The sequence below is a fragment of the Panthera leo genome, chromosome C2 (assembly GCF_018350215.1).
Source record: "Panthera leo isolate Ple1 chromosome C2, P.leo_Ple1_pat1.1, whole genome shotgun sequence".
Taxonomy (NCBI): domain Eukaryota; kingdom Metazoa; phylum Chordata; class Mammalia; order Carnivora; family Felidae; genus Panthera; species Panthera leo.
Window position 1 is genome coordinate 37274023 of NC_056687.1, and position 21539 is coordinate 37295561.

Genomic DNA, 21539 nt, shown 5'->3' on the forward strand with positions numbered 1-21539 from the left:
TTCTACTGTCAATTTATGCTTTAATTAGGATCCTGTTTCAAAACAGACCAATTGGAAACACATTTTGCTTGAGTAGTGCTATTATCTAGAATATCCTATTACATATACTTTATCCATCAAGGTGAACCATATTGGATCTTGAAGACAGCCCAAATGTGTCACTTCCCTCTAATTTTTCTAATAAGACTCCTTTTCTCCCAACAATTGGCCAGCCCCATACCTAAGACTCTTCTTTAGTGGCCTAGTCCTAATCAAAGGTATGCAATTCTACTTCTTGCTATACTCACTAACATTCTATGAGTGGAAAGCCTGGCTTCTTGGAGATGAGAGAGGGAAGTCCTATCCTCACTGAAAAGGGGCATTTAAGGCAACATTACCAAGCCTCAAAACAGTTTGTTCCCTTTTCTTTTCACCTCTCTCCCCCATATCCCTAGACAGGATGAAACAGATGCTCATTAATTCTTAAATTTCCTTTAAACTATATAATATACACTCTCAGACTAGCGAGAGTAAAACACATGGTAGTTATATAATTTGTAATGTGCCCAAGAATTAATCAATAGATCAACAGCACTATTTGCAAGGTAGGCAGTCAGGCCTGAAGATTTTTTTTTACCAAAAGCCTGAAAAGGAAACACTTCTCAAGTTGCCATTGGTTATCAGGATCTGAGCAAACAAATGGTATTGTTGCACAATGTCAATAGCCCACATTCTATGCCTTGTTTTGCTTTTAACAAACTGTGAAAAGACCAACAGCTGTTACTGAGCTAAGAAGAACTAAAGGATTTACAGTAGGTGGTACCACCTGTGCTTTTCTTATTCCACCCTTAAAAATCTGCTACTTTATTTTGGAGCTGGGTGGAGAATATGGCAGTGACTCAATATCAGGGGGAGTGAGTAGTCAACTGTGGCTCAGTTCTGATAAGAAGGAGTAACATGATCTTTATAAGTCATAACAATGTATGTTGATGAATATCTTTTCTTGATTTTGCTTTATCCATTTCAAGAATCTAAGAAAAGACCATAAATAAAAAGCAAATCTGAATCTGGCTGACTTAACTGAATGAAAGATTTACAACCCAGATAAAATGCAAGATTCTGTATACATGCAATTAATGATCTTAACTATATGATGCTTCATTTTAGCTTCTTTACCTTAAAGACTAGAAAAACACACTTGCCAAGTTACTGCCTACTTGATCCTGTAGCTGTGGAATTTTAAATTTAAACAGGCACTTGGTGAAACATGTCTTCTATTTCCAAGTGCAGTGTTTAAGGGATTATGGAAAATAGAGAATTAACTCATTTGGGGACAAAAATAATTTTGAAATTTGGTATCTTGAGTTACCTAGCACTTATATATGAAGTTTTCCTTAACTGCTAAAATTTAAAATGTTATATACAGAATAATTCAAGTCCTATAATATAAAGTAAATCTTTTGACAAAAGCAAATATATTGAGTGCCTCAGGTAAATCAGAGGATCCCTACTTAACCATGAGGTGATATTTATGCACCTTGCTGTTCTAAAGTAATCAATGTTCAGATCCATCTAGAATTTATTTGTTCAATGAAGAAAGCCACAAGGTGATAATGTCTTCTCATTGTTTTTGGTACTTTTTACGTTCCCCACAGTTAATATGGAAATTTGCTTAATACTAAGCCTGAGAGAGGCCTGAGCTCCAAGGGGAAAAAAATCCTTTGGTGATTTTAATTTATTGATGAAATGGTAAATGGCAAAACAGGCAGGGAACTTTGAGACAAAGGACACAAAGCAATGAAGTAAGGTCTTCTGCATCCTATGATACCAGAATCCATTAAGTATTTTTTATTAATTTCTTCAGATTGTTCTCAAACCTTGTTCCAGTTCTGTTTGTTTCCTGAAGAAAATTTTCCGGAATAAATTGTCTGCCAATATGGCCAATATTGCCAATATGCCAATATACCATATGCCAATATGGTATATTCCAACCCCACCTATTTTTAACAACCTTTCTTGATTTCTGAAGCAAAGAAACAAAAAAAACAAAAATGCTCTAGGGTATATACACACACACACACACACACACACACACACACACACATACTCTAGGAGAAAATACTCCAGGACTAAATAAACACACACACACACACACACACACACACACACACACACACACTCTAGGAGAAAATACTCCAGGACTAAATAAACACACACACACACACACACACACACACACACATATACACAAACATACATCTATACTGTAAGAATATATATATATATATATATTCCATATATATATTCCATATATATGGAATATATATATATATTCCATATATATATATATATCCCATATATATATATTCCATATATATATCCCATATATATATATATATATATATATATCCCATATATATATATCCCATATATATATTCCATATATATACATATGGGATATATCCCATATATATATCCCATATATATATTCCATATATATATATATATATATATATATATATATATATATATAGTTTGAAAGTATTTCCCCTTGGATGAATTATTCAAAATTTAGCCAAGGACTGATGCTGGTATTTTGTCATTGTTTTAGAAAAACATATGGACCTACCGGAACATATTAAATATGTTTCATTCATAACATTAACAATAGATTTCATCTGTAATCATGAATGGAGTATCAACTCAGAGAATGGCCCAAATTTACTCATTCTGGGTTCTTTTTGTTTTTGTTATCCATCTCATACTTCTCAGTTAGTTTTTGCTTGGCTCATTTTCCTATAAATAATAATAAATAATATCATATTCAAATAGTTCTTATTATGCTTAGCATATTCTTTATTGATACTCATGGTTTTGTGCTCTTTCTAATCCCGTGAGACACATTTTTCCCCACAGAACGTGTTGGCAACAGTGCTATCACACACACTGAAATCTTATACTATGATCAGCACATTAGATGTTGGTATTACAGCAATGAATTTGTCTAGATAGCTGTAAAATCTCTTTTTCTTATCAGTATTTGTCATGTCCAGGGCATAGTCACTGATGTTGGTGGCACAGTGCAAGATTCAGAGTGTGAAGTTTGGGGATTTTGTGACAAATGACTGACTGTCACACTGACAGCTGAGACCCATTACTAGGAATAAGGAACATCTCCCTGAAGTCTGCATAGTCAAGGTTGTTCTCGATAAGCCACCACTTACCAAGAATTACCCAATGTAAAGAACAGATCTTTCAAGTGTGTTTTTCCCCAAAAGGAATGTCAGGCTTTCTTTTACTCCTCCACAATTACTTTTGCTGACTTGAAGAACATACAGCAAGCAGACTGATATATGGAGCAGTTGCCATCTGATAGCTCACCTCTGCAAAAGAGAAGGGAGCTGATACCAAGATGCAGACTCATGAAAGATACTCTAGTGAAAAATCAATGTGAAATAAAATAAAAGTGGATAAATGAAGTGTCTAACTAAGTACTTAACAGGAAGCACTTACTAGATGGAATAAGTTCCAAAGGAAAAATATTTTGAAAAGATAAGTCACAAAACTTGTGCTACAAAAAAGCGTAGAAGATAACAACGGCAAAGAACTTAGGAGTCTCTATAATCTATTTTATAACTGATGAGGCCACAAATGAGAAATGTTCTTCCCAGAATTACAAAATTTTGGTGAATATCTTGGGTTACATCTCAGTCCTCTTGGATTCTTATCAAAGTTTTTCTTTTTGGCAGACCAGTCTACATCAAATTTTAATAGATGACTGAAAATCAAATCATATCTCAGACAGTGAAATTACATCAAACTGCCTAGCCTGTCTTGAATGGGAAAAGGATAAGGCCATTAATTATGAAGTGAAACTGCTTAGCAACCTAAGAATTGTATTTATGATGCTGTATGTGCAGTTGACAATAGGTATCCTTAAGAGCAGAGATCATATGATTTCATCTAGGAACAAGAAGGTAGATGGGTTACTAAACCTACTTACCACAGAATGTATCTATTTGATGAACTTTTTTGCCTTATTTGCTTTTTAGCAGTTCATTAAATTAGATAAATTTGTATTAAGTATATATTGTGCTCAAGGTACCCTTGAACATTATGAAAGTATGCAAACATGGTCACAATTGACATCAGCTGCTCCTCACATTAAGACGTCAAATCTATTTTCTCCTCCTTGAATCTGGGTTGCCCTTCTGACTTGCTATCAGAGATTAAGAAGTGCTCTGTCCAGATTCTCCCGCAAGGAAAGGCTTAGCTGTGAGCTATAGTCATGAGAGAGCTTACAGTCATTTTGCCTCAGTTAGAGATACTATCACTTATAGTCATTCTTTTTCCTAATTTCAGTGCCTAAGCCAGAGAGGAGAATAAGAGTCCAGTCTCTGTGGCCCAATTCAGGACACCCTGACAGACAAGCCTTACTCTAAAGGTTAGCACATCGGCTGAGACTGTTGAACCTTCATGCAGATCAACTTCTTCCTTGGCCCAATCCTAATTCCTCTATTTTTTCTTTTACAGATGTTAATTCATAATAAATAATTTATAACCCAAACACCATCATGGTATCTGCTTCTGGAGAACACGACCCATGATATTTGTGTTGGTGAATAAAATGTGGCATGAAGAACACTGCACCAGCTCTGAGATTAGACTTCAAAAAACCTTGCAGATTTTCTCTCTGGGAACCCTAACAAGGTACCATATAAACATGTCCTGAATAGCCTGCCATAAAATTAGAGGCCATGTCAATAGCAGAAATGAATCATCCCAGCTGAGGCCTTCCAAAGCAATGAGAACCCAATCAACTCAGCAGCTGACTATACACATGAATAAACACTTCCTAGACTAGAACAGCCTAGCTGAGCCCAGTCCAAATTGCTAACTAGCAGAATCAGGATCTAAATAAATAATTGTTATTTTACACCATTAAATCCTTGGGATGAGTTTTTGAATAGCCAAAGCTATCTGATTATAAAAGCATACTTAGCATTTCTGAAAATACAAACAAGTTTTTTCAGCTGGATTCACACAACTCTGTGCTTGTCTCTGGGGATGCCTGGAAATCTAGCACTGTCTCTTGTCTAAGATAAAGGCATTGGGCTAACTAATGATTTATCATGTGCTGTTTCATATCTGAAACTCTCTTCTGGCACGCAGGCCTAGTTGGTTTACTGATGGCTTACACATGGAGTAACCAGTTTGCCTGACTTAACTATGTAAACAGAGGGTCATAAAAGACCCCACTGCAAACTTTCAAGTTGTTCTCCCCAAATCAATATTTACTGTACAATTTTTGGTAATTCAATCTAGAAACAAAGCACATCATTGTGTTAATAGCAAGGATTTAAAAGAGATGCTTCTGAAAGCTCTGTGGCTCCTAATTCTTACCTGAACTCTCTGTCTTCTGCTTTATAGTATGTTTCTCCCTTATTAAAACCCTTGCATTAATATGCATTCTGGTGTCTTAAGAATGTTTTCAATTATCTAATGTGTTGCACTCTTTGCAGGTGTGTGTGTGTGTGTGTGTGTGTGTGTGTGTGTATGTTTGGGTACTCTTCAAGAATTCAGAACAAGATTTATGAAATTTCTTAGAAGATATAGATCTAAGGAAACCATATTTGCACAAGATCAAGATCAAAGTTAAATGTGTTTTTGCTTTTTGATAAGAGTCTTTGTAAGCGTATATGTGTGTTTATTTGGTCACATTTTGTTTGAAATTCTGGTTCTGGAGCAGTGATAAAAAAGTTCAGTTATAAAAAGAGAAAACATGAAACTTCAAACACAAAAAGTAAACATATTATTCACAAATATAAGGACAAGAAAACAGAAAATGATTTAACATCATAACAAAATGACAAATCAAAAGAAAAATAAAACATTTAATAGAGTCAACTTTACATATGAAGACAAAATAACATGATTAAATGATATTAGGGCTCTGGAATGAAACACAGTGCCCCAAGTAATATCCTTTAAGTACTGGATATATTGTTTGAATATTATAAAATAATTCCCTGAATTTTATGACTTAAAGATTCCTGCTAAAATTCAAATACCAAAATCTGGAAAAAAATTATTAATAAACGATATATGCCCCAAGAGTATGAACAAAGCAGTTATTATTTTATGAATTTCCTAGAGAAAAAAAAATTCCTGATAAAGCTGATCATAGCACAAAAGAGCTATGATTAAAAAAGAATATTTGAGGGGTATAGTGTGATAAAAGGACTAGAGAGTATGCCACAGTGAAGAGTCCTGAGAACATGGGAGTAATGACTGAGGAGAGAAACACCAAAGAGAATGGTTACCTCAACAAAGGCAGTAGTTATTTAATGTGGATCATGATTTCTGCATAAATGTACAAGAGATCTGTGTTTTCATATTTTTTTAGGAATATACTACTACCTGAAGTACTGAGCTGTACAGTGAAATAGTCAGTAGTTTAATATATTCAACATTCTCCAAGTGCAAAATACTACTATTGAGTAACTTAATTCCACTAATATTGTGGGTAATAGATTAATGAAACCTTTTATCTTTCTTCATGAGAATTTGACCTTAGGTTAATTTTCCTAACTCTATTCCCCTGGCAACTTGATCAAGTGGTATATCCTCTATGTTTCTAAGCAACAAAAATTATGATTAAAAATAACCTCTGTTGGCAAATTTCATCTGGACTCAGAGATCTAAAAACACTTGATAAGAAGTCATAACTTCAGACTTCCCTGAGTATGACGATTCTAGGCATGTCTCTTGAGAGGACTCTAGAAACTATGTCTATGAGACTTTAACAAAAGATATTGGCTCCTGTGGAACATGAAGCTTTAACCTCCCATCAGATTCTGCACCCATCTTGTGTACATCTCCTCTTCTTGCAAGTAAGCAGTACAGGCCACTGAAACATGCAGAGGAGGAATGATTGATGTTTCCCTGCTAGGAAACTGTATTTTTCATCTGAGATCCTTCTTAGTGGCTTGGTATCAAATGTGGTGTGTGAGAGTCTTAGAACCTGTATATTACTTGATTCTGCAAAATTCCCTTAATGGGTGTTGCACTCCACAGGTGTACCAAAAAAATACGGTATGCTAATAAAATGTGAGCAGCTCTTCACTATTTTGAACTTGATCATCTGCAAAGACCCTATTTCCAAATAAGGTTACATTCACAGAACTGTGGTACTGAGGATTAGAATTTCAACATCTTTTGGGGAAACACAATTCAACTCATAACAGAAAAATAGCCTTGCAGGGCTAAAATCATAAAGGTCTACTAAATAAGTTGCTTAGTTAATTAAGTGGAGCATCTCTGAATTTCATTAGGTATTAAGTTAGAAGTAGTATAGAAACAGAAGATGCTTCCTTTCACCACCACCACCACCACAGTGTTCTTCTGTCAAGAGCCAAGTGATTTCCTCACATGAAGAAATGAAAATGAATTTAAAAAGAAATACTTCCATCCCTTTCTTACCCTTCAAAAGCTATTCCAATACAATTTCAAGACCTTAAATTCAATAAACATGGAAGATACTGAATCAGGAAACTGCAAAAAGCAGAATATTTCAGAAAAAAATCTGCAATAATTTGTGAGAAGTGTACATACAAGTACAAAATAGTGATCTTTGTCACATATTCCATGAGTCAAGTCTTTGTTAGAATATATTTCTGATTTAGGCATTTGTTAAAACAGATACAGAGAAATGAGATGCAGTCCACTGCATGAAATCAATAAATACTTCAGAGGTGTAAAATAGAATGAAAATGTTAAAGTCAGCTTTATAGTAAAAAAACAAAAAACAAAAAACAAAAAAAACCACAAAAACATCAAAACTTATAGTATGACAAATAACATGGTTATTGTTAACATGGTTATTGTTATTGCTCATTACAATTCGCTTCTCAGAATACTAGAGGTTACTAGTTAAAAACCTAGTTTAACTCTCTTATTTAAGTTTCCAAAAGCTGTAAAGGAATTCTTCCAAAAAGCATCCAGATATATCTTTTAATCATATTTTCAGCCAGAATTTCACTTTTTTAAAAAAAGGCAATTATATTTGGCTATCAGAAATGCTATCTGAAATATATCCCTAACTTATTTGATGTTATATGTCATTTCTTTCCATTATGATATGCCATGGGGAAATATTTAGTGCCATGTTGAGTTCTCAGGAAAAATAAAATGAGCACACTTGGCAAAGTTCTGGGTTAATGATCTATGGGGTAAACATCCAAATCCCTCACATTAAGCAAACTATGTAAAATAACTTTGTAGTGAAATTTTAAAAACATGTTAATTTTTAAAATTTATGAAAATTACATGGGATACTACTCAATATTTATTAAATGAATCATTAAACTTTACAGTATGCTTGTGCCAAAGATCTACCTGCGTAAAGTTGCTGAGCATGTTTGTCCCACATTGGGCTAGATTATCATCCTTCAGGAAACTCATATAGCTCCTTAAGTCAAAGCTCCTATACAGATTTATGTTTCATTAAAGATATCCAATATGTCACATAAAGATATCACCTTGGACCCATATGTTATTAAAAAAATACCAAAATAGTTGCAGAGTTTAAGCTTACATTTGTTTCCATATCCACAAAACTTATTTTAATCCTCTTTTTTTTTCCATTTCTGAGATGTTTGACAAGGTTTACTATAGTATACTATGTCTTGATTCCTACCTTGAACTTGAAGTTAGAAGTTGCAATATAAACAGGGTAAGTCATTACATCTCTCCTAGGTTTATTGGGCTTATTATGCTTTGAAGCCTAACCAGGTTAGTCCTTTAGGTTCACATTAGCTTTCTTTCCATGTTTGAATATGAACTTGCCCATGCCATTTTTTAAAATTAAATTCTGATTAATCCAAATAGCCTTTGCACTGGCATTCTGAAAATTCCAAAAACTATTCCCCAATTTAATCCATGTTTAAGTACCCGTGAGTGTTCTTGTATTCTATAAATGCCAGTGTGTAAGAGTACTTTCTCTTCTGGCAGAGGGATTAATATGGATCACATTTTAAATCCATTGTTCTAGGCCTTTCAAGAACATTATCTCTTTTAACTGCCATAACACACTTTAAGGAGGATATTAGAATTCACATAATCATGACTCTGATGCTTAAGAGAATTAGGTTAATCTCTCAGATCACAAATCTAGTGGTGAACTGTCACTCATGGATGGTTTGTGTCACTTTGCCTGTCCCATGAAGCTGTACATGGTCTGCCATTAATTAGCTATGTCATCATAGTAAAGTCATAAAACCAATAAGAATCTCATTTTCTTTATTTGTAAGATAAAGGCAGAGGAATGGGTAGCTGCTACCTTGTAAAATTCTGATACATGCAGAGGCCATATCATCTATTACCTAAAATGAAGCATTTTTGAGAGTGAAAGGGCACTGCTAATTATTATTCCAGAGAATAGACACACATGGGTGGGCAAGGTGGTTCTCCTCAATAAACTTCTAACTGGTATGTTCTCATGCACTTTTAATCCAGGTCAATACATTTTCTATAGAATAATTCTTTGTGGTTCCTCCCTCACAATAGATAGTAAATTTATAAATGCAAGAACCTTTCTAATTTGCTTTCCCGTTTATTCCTAGAATATAGCACAAGTGCTTGGAATTTATTAGACAATAGACAACTTTTCTTAATATACAAAAGAGTGACTAGATGAGTCTATGACTGTTTGGGTAAGTGAATTAATGGTTGGAGGAAGAAAGTAAAAAAAAAAAGAGAACAGCTGTTAGCCAAGTATAACTATGTAATACAGAATTTCTAAGTAACACAGAGGGCTAAGTAGGAAAACATTAGACTTTGGTATATATTGGTAGAATCTACTCCAGAGAATTCCTACACTATCTTAGCTTATCTAACGTAGCTGTGATTTTTCATAATAGCCAGTGTCAGCCCTTAGATTTAAGCATTTAGAACTCATTAGTTCAGTGATAGTTAATATCAGAACTTGAATCTCCTGATAACGTCCTTGTCTAAAAATCTTTCCAATAAACAACATGCTCAAAACTGGTAACATAGCTGTACACCCATTCTAGAAATATGCTAATGAACATAGTTGTGCTTAATAGTTCCTGGAAAAGAGGGGTGCCTGAGTGGCGAAGTCAGTTAAGCAACCGAACTCAGTTCAGGTCATGATCTCATGGTTTGTGAGTTCGAACACCGCATCAGGCTCTGTGCTGACAGGTCAAACCCTGGAGCCTGCTTCAGATTCTGTGTTTCCCTTTCTCTCTTCCCCTCCCCTGCTCACTTGCTCATGTGCTCTCTCTCTCTCTCTCTCAAAAATAAATAAACATTAAAAAAAATTTCCTGGGAAAAGATTCTTCGGTTGTCAATGATTTGGGAAACAATTGTAATTTAAAGTCAATTGAATAAATAAGGTTTAAAATTTCACATATAAAATGATCACACCTATTTGATAATATGATTGATAAAAAAAATCTTACAAATGTTTAATAGCCCCTCTGGGAGATGGAAATCTATTTTTTCTACCCTCCACCTGTGTGTGTGTGTGTGTGTGTGTGTGTGTGCATGTGTGTTCACACATATTCATTCATTCATTCATTCATTCATTCATTCATCATTTATTTCAAACATTTCCAGGGATGTAATCACTTTCAGTAGCCCTTTAGTCATGGTGTTTTCCTGGGGCAAACTGCAGCCCAGATTTCATCTCTGAGAGGTGACCTCTGGCCTGGGCTTTATCTCTGAGGGACCACAACCTCCTGGCCTTGATCTCTGAGGGGTGGCCACACAGCCTGCAAACCCAGCCAGAAGAAAAAAATTTCTTTCTGACCCACAAACAACAAGCTGCTCACCACTTTCAGCTGCAAACCATGGCAAACTCCATATATGGTCTTTTATATGGCTAGAGGTTACTAGTTAAAAACCAATTTGAGTCTTTTCTTTAAGCTTCTAAAAACTGTTAAGAAAGTATTCCAAAAATAATCCAAATATACTTTTTAATAATATAGTCAGCTAAAATTGCATATATAGATATATGTGCATATGCATTTATAGGTAGAGATATAGATATATTCCTCTGTAGTCTTCAGACTTTCTACCTAAAAATAATTTGAAAATAAATTAGGAGTGTTTCTTAATAAGATACATAGAACCTGAATGATCTAAGTCTTTAAGATTTATCACCCTAAAATGATTAAATATTAATTTCTCTACCAATTACTGAAGTTTAAGAAACTCTAAGTGAGATTTTTTTTCCCTACTTCATTCCTGAGCTTTCATACTTGGATTGCAGAAGTTTAAGTATATGGATAAATATCTAGGAAAACCTTGGACTTATGAATACATACAGAAAAACTCCTAAGTTTATATTTGACTTTCATTTCATTGGGAAAACATCAAAGTTAGTAATCTTTTAAATATGTGAAGTAGTAACTCAATTATCTCAAATCATAAGACAACCATCCCAGAGCACATCAAACTTTAATGTGGATCAATATATTCCAAAATATATAAAATATTATGAAAACTAAAAATATTTATTATTTCTGGGATTAATCAATGAAGAATAAAAGGTACATTTACCTAATAAGTAAGTAGGAGCAATTTGGAAAAAAAATAGAGAATGAGGATTTAAATATAAGCCTCAATTGCTACAAACCCTGTGGACCCAATATGGGTTCTATTATTGAAAGTACTAAAGCCGGTCTATGATACATATTTCATGAAATTCACCTTTAGGCTACCCATCTGTAATGATATCCCAGTGTTGTCATCCATTGTCCTTGTCTGTAATACAGGTGAGTGAAGCTAAGAGATTATTCATGATAGAAAGGAGAACCTAGCATTAAAGTAAAATGTAAAAACAAAAAAGCAAAACAAACAAACAAACAAACAAAAACCCCAAAAGCTGATGTAAATGGTTCTTTTCTATAGCTTAGGAATATTCTCCTCAGGTTAAAAACTATTTTTAATACATTGCAACTAGGAGAATTTGTCTTATAATTAACTAGCTTGGGAAATGAAGGGATCAAGGGATTTTCATGTCCCCTGTGTGCAAAGTTGCTTTTCAGTTTATAACTTTTTAGTCAACATCCTCATGTCTCGCTCAAACCCTAACAGCTGACACTATGAAGTAGATCCTAATGTTTTCCTTTTTCCAAGGGAAAGTCATCTCATGTTCTTGATTGCAACAGATTCCATAGATGAGCAAATAAATAAGTTAATAGCCTTTAAATCATCTGACATGTTAAGAAGGATATCATGCAAATCCAAAGTATTATTACTTTGAAAGGCATTAAATCTCAGAAAAAAATAATTATAACTGTTTTCAAGACATTTCCTTAATGGTGTATATCTCTTATCACACAGAGTATTTCTACTTGCGGTGCCAAAAGGAGCCATCATTATTAAAAGACTGGTGATTAATACAGAATGTTGAAAGTATATAAAAATTCGTGTATTTTATTAAAACCATTAATGTTTTCATTAGAAACTTTTCTCCTGTATAAGTTTGACTAAAGTAAGTTAATTTAATACCTTTAAATAACCAGTTCACATGCTAATTAATGTGTTGGTATGTTTTCCCAAAATTTTCACTGTTCTCTATGCTTGCATTTGATTCACTGCCCCAGAAAACTGTGTGTTACTAACAACTACTCCTTGAGTATCATACCCAACTGAAACAATATGGATATGAAACTTTAGAAGATCTAAAATCCAATACATGCTAGTTTAAACATTCACCATTACGATCTTCTGAAGAAATAAATATATAAAAAACAAATATCAATGCCAAATAGCTGAGCTTCAAAATAGGTTTCTTTCAACTGTCACACTGAATTAGACAGGGAATAAGACAGTTTGAATAACTAGGTTGAAACCTTTTAAATAATTTTAACCCTGGCATGCCAGTGAAGACATTGATTGCTGTACATTAATGAAAGCTTTGATTCTCTGACCAAATAACAATCTATTTTTTCTTCTTCCTAAACTTAATCTTATGGATAGACTGCAAAAGCAGGTATAAAGAGTATACATTCTGTCAAGAATGTCTCTTTGTATAAAGGAAAAGTACTAGCCAGCCCATCAATTTCAAAATAGTCTCATTCCCTGGTCTGCTGACATCTCTTAAAAAGAAAAAATAAATAAATAAACAGGTTTTTGTTTTTTAAAAAAAAGGAAGGAAGAAAAAAAAGAAGAAATGTTGATGAAACCCATCAAGAGAATGTATTTGACACCACAGAATAAGAATAAAAACTTAAAAAATAATTGCTATGCCTTCTTGTGTGAGCCCAGAGAAAAGGCATACTTGAGGAACAGAATATATAGATTGCTTCTACAAGGAAAGCCTACCAATTTTTTTAAAGTACTGATTCAAAAATTGCTGTGATTTTAGCCCAATCTCAATTACAGTGCCATAAATTGATGCCCAGCATCATTATGCCATTTTCTTCCTTAAGTATACTCAAAGAAGCAACAATACTGAATAGAGGGGAGTTTTAAAAATTACTATTTGCTACACAGTGTATAGCAAATAGACTTGACTGAAAATTTTATTTCATAAGGATAAATAAAACCTATTATATGTCCTGAAATCCTACATAAAAATAGAAAAATATGTTTACCTTAATTTCATTCATTGCCATGATTTTCCCACCAGTTTTGGAAATTTACTGCATGTGTATATGTATGTTATATATATACATACATAAACACATGAATATAAATACAATGTATGCTTGATTGGCACTTGGCATCCATTCCTCTCAACCTTTCAGTACTGTAAAATCTGTAAAACAACATATTGCAGACCTCAGACTTCTTCAAAGCTAGAAGAATGGATTCAAATTAGATTCTACAATGAGAGGCATTTGTTCAAATTGTTGCTGATGAGTTGAGCTACAGATAATTTCTCTGCTGTAGTTACTAGAAGCCAGGAAATTCACAGAGATGTAAATATTGAGGGCTCTAGATCCCAGCTTCAAGAGAATCTTGAGGCAGTTGAAGCAGATTCTGTCTGTGTCACAACCACTAGCCATCAGCTTCATGAGTGACAGATGAAGAAGCAGAAGAAGCAGTGTCTTCTTCTTTGGATTAAAACTAATGATGGGTATTGAGGAGGGCACCTTTTGGGATGAGCACTGGGTGTTGTATGGAAACCAATTTGACAATAAACTTCATATATTGAAAAAAAAATTTAAAAAATAACAAAAAAAACCCCACAAATTCCATAAACTTAAAAAAAAAAATAAAACTAAGGTGTTAGTATATATTTGACATCACTAATCCTTTGGTACCCACTTTACTTTTATTCTCCAGACTTTCCAGTAATGTGCAAGTATGGAATGCCTTCCATTAAGTTCTTTCTTTGAAAAAAGAATGTTTCCTATTTCCTGAAGCATCATCCTGGATGATAACACAAATAGGGGAAAGTAAAATTCTCCCAAGATACGCCATGGAAGACTGTGTGGAATCTTCCATTAATTTCATCTCAATACTATACTCCCCTCCTTACACTATGTGCTTGAAAAATATCTTTCTTCTGCAGAGACTTTTGAAACGAAAGGGGAAAAATGCTATTCTGAGCGTGAACTCCATACACATATCAGTGATAAAAGCTTTGAATCCTCAGTGGAACAGGTAGAGTGTGGGGATTGAAGACTTTAATTTTAAAGTTGAGAGCATTTCCATTTTGCAGAGATAAAGAATTTAATTAATCGTTGAGTCTCTTCATTCTCTTGTTTTGGAAAATCATGAAATTGCACAGTACATGGATATTTTGTTTGCCCTGACTCTAATTCTATGGAGACATGTCTTTCCTTGATTTGACAATTTTGTAAACCCATGTGGATAAAGTATGCTTGAATTCAGTGTCTGATTTCAGTGTCTTGGTGATGGATCCTTGACCTTGGCCTGAATATTCAGGGAGCTTTATTACCCTGGCCAGCAGTATGGTTCAAGTGTCCATCCAGTCAGAGTCCTTCCTTAGATTAGAATCTATGATATCTTTTTAATGGTAACAAAAGCTATAAAACCTACTAAAGTTTGACTCCCAGGGTTACCCTGTATTTGTGTGGAGAGACTATGTCTGTGAATTAACTCATGCTAAGATGAGAAAAATCAAGAGTAGGAGAAAAAGAAGCAGTCCTAAAAATATTGTTTGAATCTCTGTATCCAAGTATTATTGGAGGGAATTTGCACTGTATACTTTGTAGTAACACAAATATGTAAGCTTTCAATTTGTTTTTTAGCTTAGGTTTAAACTAGCACTTGCAATACTGAAACTCAATGGGTCGTGATAGGTGAAAACTCTGAAACCACTATTTTATTGTATTGTTTATATTTTCTTTTCTTTTCTATTTTATTTTAGAGAGAGGGAGCATGAGCAGGGGTAAAAGGCAGAGGGAGAGAGCTAAAAAATCTTAAGCAGGCTTCACGCTCAGCACAGAGCCCAACTTGGGGCTTGATCCCAAGACCCTGGGATCATGATCTGAGCCAAAATTAAGAGTTGGACACTCAACTGACAAAGCTACCCAGGTGCCTCAGAAGCCACTATAAATAAGTGGCTTAAGATGTAAAACTAAGTGTTCTGCTTGTTAATATATACGCATATGAGTTTTTGCAGAATTTTATTAACATTGTTCTTTCTCTAGAAAAGTGATTTTTCTTTGTCTTATTTTATTTTGTTCTTAACTATGTTTTTTTTTTTTTCTCCCATGGAAAATACTGCTTGGGCTTGGAAAGTTTGTGTGTATACTTGAGACAGAAAGTTTTGCTTATAGAGCAATTATGAACAGACTCAAAAGAGTAGTCTGTAGGCAAAAAGTGGAACTCCAAGAAGAGAGGACATGCAGGATAAGCCATATCACCTTGAAAGAATCTGGTCTTTTCAAAATGGTATTTTGGAGAGAAAGAAAATTCATTATGAAGCCATCCAAAGTTAGCAATGTTGCTCTCAGAACGGTTATATCTAACAGAAATTATAATATACTATATTATCCATCTGTTTTAACCTCTCCAAATGATTTGTAAAATCTTACGACATTTTAAGGCCTTATCTTAGCTATCACTGTAGCTAAGTAGAGCTCTAGAAAGATAAACAGAAATGCAACAAAACTATAAACATAACGAGAGATGCCAAAATTCCCAGTAAACAATCACATATATAGTAAGCTCACAGGAAAAGTAGACATTTCGCTAGATTCAGAACTCAGCTTGACACTACAGATGATAATCAGGGTCTGCGGGTGGATCATTTTTTACTTCTCTGAGTATCACAGAAATATTTTTGAAGAGAGAGATTTAGTAAAATGACTTCCTAAAATTAAAAATAAAATAGAGACCACTACACACTTACCAGATGGGTAAATTTAAAAATATTGACAACACCAAAATGCTGGCAAGGATGCAGAGAAACTGGATCATTCATACATTGCTGGTGGAAATGTAAAACTGTACCATCAGTCTGATACAGTCTGTAGTTTCTTATAAAACTACACATGTGACTATCACAGGACTCAGTAATTGCACCCTTGAAAGCATCATTGCAGAAAAATTACGTGTACAAAACCTGTACACAAATATTAATAGTAGCTTTGCTTGCAACATCCCCAAACTGGAATCAACCCATAAGTCCTTCAATGTGATAATGGTTAAACTACAGTATATCCATAGTAGGAAATACTACTTAACAACATAGAGAAACAAACTTGATAATATGCAACAAGTTGGATAAATCTCCAGAGAATTATGCTGAGTAAAAAATGCCATTATCAAAAGTTTACATAGAGTAAACATTTACATACATATAACATTTTGAAATTACAAATACTAAAATGTAGGACAGATTAGTAGTTGACAGGGTTAAGAACTGAGTGAAGGTAAAAGAGACTGAAGGGAGATGGGTGTGGTTACAAAAGGGTGTTAAGGTGTTGAAACTACTCAGAATCTTGATATACAACTTACACAGAGTGGAAAAATTGTATAAAGTTATATAGAACTGTCTCTTATACACACACACACACACATTCAAAGAGCAAAAATAAAACTAGGATATTTTTAATAACATGGGTGGAATGAATCAATGTCAATGTTCTGGTGTGATACTGTACTATAGTTTTGCAAAATGTTACCACTGGGAAAAACTGAGTGGGGAAAGTGTACAAGAATCTTTCTATATGACATGCTACAACTACATGTGAATCAGCAATTATCTCAGTAACAATATCAGTTGAAAAAAACTTTCTGGATCCATAAAAAAAGGGGGGGCTTGTGTCTGTCATGTAGACAGTAATAGGGATGCAACTTCATTTTAAAATTATAGGCAGGTAAACACTAGAGGCAAATTTGCAAGTCACTTTTAATCCTTTCTGGAACAAAGTAGCTTTTGACTTGAATTGAACAGCTTGTGACTTAATTAAGTATATAATACATTTTATTAAATAACGTATCTTGTGATGTGCTTTGTGTGTTTATTTATTTTCTTCTCTGAAATTCTAAGTTTTTCCATATCTGTTCTCAGGTAAATTCTTTAAAAGATGCCTACTTTATAACTAATAAATTGGAAGGATAACTTGATTCTTTATGTCTCCAGCTCAATCACGCAGTATCAGAGAAACAAGCTAAATAACTATTCTAATTTATTTTAAAAATCTCATTAATTCATATAGTAAAACAACAACAATAACAACAACATACACTATCAACTTGGTATATTTTTAAATTCAGAATATTACATTATTGTAGTAAAGTCTGGAAAACTCTTTTTCTGAATATTTTTAATTATCCAAGACTACTTCTCTTTTAAGTTTTACTCGTAGAACAACAGAACGAGAAACAAAAGAAAACAAGAAAACATTTCTTTTTTTTTTTTTTTAATTTTTTTTCAACGTTTATTTATTTATTTTTGGGACAGAGAGAGACAGAGCATGAATGGGGGAGGGGCAGAGAGAGAGGGAGACACAGAATCGGAAACAGGCTCCAGGCTCCGAGCCGTCAGCACAGAGCCTGACACGGGGCTCGAACTCACGGACCGCGAGATCGTGACCTGGCTGAAGTCGGACGCTTAACCGACTGCGCCACCCAGGCGCCCCCAAGAAAACATTTCTATTCTTATTCTTATTCAATAATTTTTCTCATTTTTCCTTACTAACACTTTAAAATTGAAACTAAATTCAAAATAAATCAAGCACTGCACTTTATGTTTTTTTTAATAATATCAATTGTACTTTTACCTTCTCAATAAATCGTTCTCTGATCATCTCAATTAAAAGCAATCCTTTCTAACTTGGGAGGTTTCCAGTTTATATAACTAAATATCTTATTTGAAACTTAAAATTAAACTTCATTTATCAGTAATCTTACATACAGCATCTGAGTTTGGACAGGTATTAGATCTAATTATTTCTTGGTTTCTTTAATTTTCCAATTTACCCAATGAGTTCTATTCCATAGGAGGTCACTAAATAAATGTTGATTAATATTGTAACAAAATTCATCTAAGCAATATAAGAAATAGAAATACTTCAAATGACATATCTGATAAAGGGTTAGTATCCAAAATACATAAAGAACTTATACAACTCAACACACACACACAAACAGTCCATTGAAAAAACAGGCAGAAGACATGAACAGATATTTCTCCAAAGAAGACACACAGATGATCAACAGACACATGAAAAGATGCTCAACATCACTTATCATCACGGAAAGCCAAATTAAAACCACAGAGAGATACCACCTCATACCTGTCTGAATCACTAAGATCAAAAACACAACAAATAATAGGTGTTGGCAAGGATACAGAGAAAAAGGAACTTTTTTGCACTGTTGGTGGGAATGGAAACTGGTGTAGCCACCGTGGAAAACAGTATGGAGGTTTCTCAAAAAACTAAAAATAGAATTACCACATAATCCAGTAAATCTCCTACCACAAATTTACCCCAAGAATAATAAAACACCAACTGGAAAAGATATACATACCCCTATGTTTTTTTTGTTTTGTTTTGTTTTGTTTTTTTTAATTTTTTTTTAACGTTTATTTATTTTTGAGACAGAGAGAGACAGAGCATGAACAGGGGAGGAGCAGAGAGAGAGGGAGACACAGAATCTGAAACAGGCTCCAGGCTCTGAGCTGTCAGCACAGAGCCCGACGCGGGGCTCGAACTCACGGACCGTGAGATCATGACCTGAGCCGAAGTCGGACGCTTAACCGACCAAGCCACCCAGGCGCCCCTACATACCCCTATGTTTATTGCAGCACTATTTATAGTAGCCAAATTATGGAAGCAGCCCAAATGTTCATTGATAGATGAATGGATAAGAAGTGGTGTGTGTGTGTGTGTGTGTGTGTGTGTGTGTGTGTGTGTGTGTCTGTAATGGAATTTTATTCAACCATAAAAAAGAATGAAATCTTACCAATTCGCAACAATGGATGTATCTAGAGAATATAATGCTAAGTGAAATAAGTCAGTCAGAGAGGGACAAATACTATATGATTTCATTCATACTGGAATTCAAGAATCAAAAGAAAGAAAACAGAAAAACCAAAAAAAAATCTTTACTATAGAGAACATATTGGTGGTTATCAGAGGAGAGGCAGAGAGGGGATGGGTGAAATAGGTTAAAGGGATTAAAAGTACACTTATATTGAGCACTGAGTAATGTATGGAATTGTTGAATCATTATACTGCATACCTAAGACTAATATAACACTGTATGTTAACTATACTGGAATTAAAATTTAAAAACAACAACAACAACAAAAACAACAACAAAAGACCAATGGGGGAAAGAAATAAAAATACTTAAATCTTCTTTAATAAAAAGTACTTGAATATAGATCATCTTTGCACTATTCCAGGCACATATTAAATTCTTATATTTAACATAGATAATCCATCTCCAGCTACAAATGCACAATTTATAATTATGCTTTGCAAGCAGCCACTCCAGCTAGAGACTGAACTTTCCATATGGGCTATCAAAAATCCCTTTTACTTCTCAAAAATTTCTGGGAGTAGATCTCTATATTTCAGGAAGTCCAAGGACACTCTTCCATTCTCTAGGGTACACGCAAGAAGATAAATGTAGAAGAGAAAGGGAAATGCCATTCCTAACACTATGTCTCAAGCTGAGAAGAATTGGGAACATAGAGACCAATGTTTAAATTGTGACTAAGCTTTAAATGGTAGTCTTACTCTATTTTAGCATCATTAAAAAACTAAAAGTACTTGTCTATGATTCTGAGAGATGAAATCAATATTCATAACAGAATCTCCTTGGCAAAAATGCTTTCTTTATGTGTTTCAAACAACTGACTTTCATCAGAAATTCTAAAGCAGACCTTTGGTGATTTTGAGATTGCCTATACTAAATTCTTGCCAGAGTTTTATAATTCAGATTATGACAAACTGAAGGCTTATGACAAACAAAAGGCTCATGAATTTAAAAAAATGATTAAATATTTTGAAAATAGTAATGCTAGACTAAAAGCTATACAATGTTTCAGAAAAGAGCGGCAACTACCAAGGAGAGTTTTCACTTGGACTGCTAAGTCTTGGCATAACACTTTTACAGAGAATGGTAATCATATACTATACTATCCACTGAAAATTCATTGAGAGTCAGTGGGATGGAATTTTAGTTGAATATCTGTAGAGGGGGAAAATACCATTTAAGATGAGAAATATGTATATATAAATATGTATATATATTTACCTGAAGGTATTTCTAGGGTTGAAGTCTAAGACAACATGCTACACTGGGAATCTGAAAATTTGAAGAACTTGGACAGGGAGAGAAGCAAGAAAGGAAGAAATTACCCATTCTCTTGCAACCATTAATGCTTTCTAGAAAGATCTTGATCATTTTTTAGTGTTTCCCTCAGGTATGATTCCATGCAATTCCTTTGACTTTTTAAAGCCTCCTCTTTAACTGTCAGGTATATCCATTTCCTCTTTAAAATCTATTTTTAATATTTACTTTTATCTAATCATGTCAGTTTTTCCCTTTTAATCCTGAGGTCCTTGGAAGGATATATAACCCATGACAATATAAAACAGAATGAGTGCCAGATAAGTCCCTTGTGGTTAAGTCACCTATTTTCACATGTTTTATTGCCTTGTATGCTTTATTAAATCAAATAATGTCTATGAAATGTTTCACACTGATGCCCCTCAACAAATGTTTAGTCTGATCATCCCTGCCACCAATATTAATTAAAGGGGCTTTGTAAGAACTGTTTACAAAATGTTTTGAAATGCCCAGATTATAGTTGTATAAAATACATCACACAGATTAATATTTATTACCTGTTTAAAAATTTATATAGTAGCTATCACTTTAGAACATAGAGACTTTGACAAGGATACTATTTTTGCATTAGAATAAAATGGATAAGAAGAAAGAGTAACCTATTTACTAGGTCAGCCCATGCCCACAGATAAGAAATTCTATGAAACTAGGTAAATGTGACTTATAAAAAGACTTGGAATTTACTTTTAATAGTAGCACTCTGGTCCATTGTCCTGATTTTTTCACTAATCTTTAGTATCTGC

The 21539-nt window shown here is 33.9% G+C and overlaps 1 long non-coding RNA gene across 1 annotated transcript; it reads left to right on the forward strand.

The window, feature by feature from the left end:
- The first annotated feature begins 711 nt into the window (after window positions 1-711).
- Window positions 712-5442, forward strand: LOC122229964. Its single transcript, XR_006207216.1, has 3 exons — window positions 712-791; window positions 4342-4423; window positions 4513-5442. It is a non-coding gene; the product is annotated as an uncharacterized LOC122229964 (long non-coding RNA).
- The last annotated feature ends 16097 nt before the right edge of the window (window positions 5443-21539 follow it).